This window comes from Anastrepha obliqua, chromosome 3 (assembly GCF_027943255.1).
Source record: "Anastrepha obliqua isolate idAnaObli1 chromosome 3, idAnaObli1_1.0, whole genome shotgun sequence".
In the NCBI taxonomy this organism is placed as follows: domain Eukaryota; kingdom Metazoa; phylum Arthropoda; class Insecta; order Diptera; family Tephritidae; genus Anastrepha; species Anastrepha obliqua.
In genome coordinates, this window is record NC_072894.1 from 42363647 (window position 1) to 42365786 (window position 2140).

The 2140-nt window shown below is 34.8% G+C and overlaps 1 non-coding gene and 1 pseudogene across 1 annotated transcript; both read right to left on the reverse strand.

The window, feature by feature from the left end:
• Positions 1–331: 331 nt before the first annotated feature.
• LOC129243157 (U2 spliceosomal RNA) lies at positions 332–521 on the reverse strand. The gene has a single exon (XR_008582250.1). It is a non-coding gene; the product is annotated as a U2 spliceosomal RNA (small nuclear RNA).
• A 784-nt stretch (positions 522–1305) lies between these two features.
• Positions 1306–1490, reverse strand: LOC129243274 (U2 spliceosomal RNA; annotated as a pseudogene).
• Between the last annotated feature and the right edge of the window lie 650 nt (positions 1491–2140).

Below are 2140 nucleotides of genomic sequence, written 5' to 3' on the forward strand. Positions count from 1 at the left end.
AAGGCAAACTGAGAGAGAATGAGACGAAAGCAGCATTAGGGGCGGGATAATTATAGGTTCATTATAATATTGCTATAAAGTTCATATTTTATTTTCTTCATTTTATTATTATACATCCTCAATGTTTTCAATTTCAACAAATGATACGAGTGGCTTATGATAGCTAAAATATGATACAAATGCTTTGGTTTCGATGTTGTCAAAAAAAATACCCAAACGGACCGAAGAAACAGACTTACAAATTTCTTCCATTTTCGTCTACTTGTATTCATATAAAAATTTATGTCTCTTCCCACCAAAGCTAAATGTATTAGTACATTTCTTCTTGTATTTATTCAAGGCCGAAATCCCGGCGGTACTGCAATAGCGGGCCAACCCGTGGCAGAGGTGGACCAAGCCCTTAAAACACTCCGCCCATTTCCAAAAATTAGTTTAACATTTGTTGTCCTCCGACGGAGGATCTATCAGATGTTAAGCTACAAAGCTACACTTTGATCTTAGCCATAAGGCCGAGAAGCGATAACCATACACAACCAACAAACTCAATTTATTTTCAATACATTTTCTAATAAACCTTTTGAGAATTACACGCTCACAAAAATTAATGTACGAAATATTTATACCGATTCACTTAAACTGACTTTCAGTATCTAAACCAAACATAGAAAAGCCAACAAGCAACGGCGAGCTGTTTGATTTCATGTTCGTGCCTGTGTATGTGCATTTGTGCGTTCATATCGCCACAGTGCATGACTACCAGCCTTGGCTGAGCACAGTAAGAAAATGTATTCGAGCGTATATATGTATGTATGTACGTTAGTGTGTTTGTACGATTGTGCTCTGCGCTCAACTTTGTGTCGATTTTACTGTGCGCTGCGCAGGTTGGGGTATTCTTGCAGAATGTAAAGATGATTCACACACTGTCGACCGACTGGGTACAGTTGTCACAAGTGATGATATGTATAATTTTTATATGAAAAATCAAGGCGAATCTATTGAAGGTGGTTAGCAATAACACAGCTGATTTGTTATTTTTTTCTTCAGCCGTGTACATTTGGATGTCAACACAAAATTGAATTACGAAACGTTTTACTTAGCTTAGTGTATGAATTCACCTTGGAAAAAATTCAATTTTCTTCTATAATAAAATTTTAATAAAAAAAACTGTTTTCAATAAATAATCAGAAATGTCCTACAATGCAAATTTCAAAAAAAAAAAATTCCGTTTTCGTCTACTTGTATTCATATAAAAATTTATGTCTCTTCTCACCAAAGCTAAATGTATTAGTATATTTCTTCTTGTATTTATTCAAGGCCGAAATCCCGGCGGTACTGCAATACCGGGCCAACCCGTGGCAGATGTGGACCAAGCCCTTAAAACACTCCGCCCATTTCCAAAAATCAGTTTAACATTTGTTGTCCTCCGATAGAGGATCTATCAGATGTTAAGCTGATAAGATAACCATACAAAACCAACAAACTCAATACATTTTCAATACATTTTCTAATAAACCTTTTGAGAATTACACGCTCACAAAAATTATTTATATCAACATATAATATTATATAACGCTTCGTAACTAAATAACTTTTAGGCCAGCACCTACAGCATGACGCGGTAGCCGAGCGACTAGCAATGTGAGCTTCCGATCCAAAATCCTTGGTTCGAATCACAAGAAAAAATAAAAGTTATTTTTATTTAGTTCGTCGCTACGTTTATATCAACATATAATATAACGCTTCGTAGCCAAGTTGGTTGCTTTTTTCGTTTCACTTTTTCCCAAATCACTCCCAACGATTCTAAAGAAGTTTTCACTTCAAAAAGATCGCAAGTTTGGAGGTAAGTAAGTATTCGTTCTCTTGTTTATTTTAAAAATCATTAGCATTTTCATTTTACTGGGACGTATGTGTCTCAGTCAGTATTAAACATTCTTGGAAATTTATTAAAATGTACTTACTGATATTATTTTCCATTTATAAACTCACATTGTTTATACAGACTCATAATGCCTAAGAAGCTTGATAAAAATGCCATTGCTAATATTTTGGAATCATCTAATGAGGATGACGACTTTTCAAACGGTAGCAGTGATAATTATGAGCCTTCTTATAGTGAGGCTTCATCTGCTCATGAATGAGA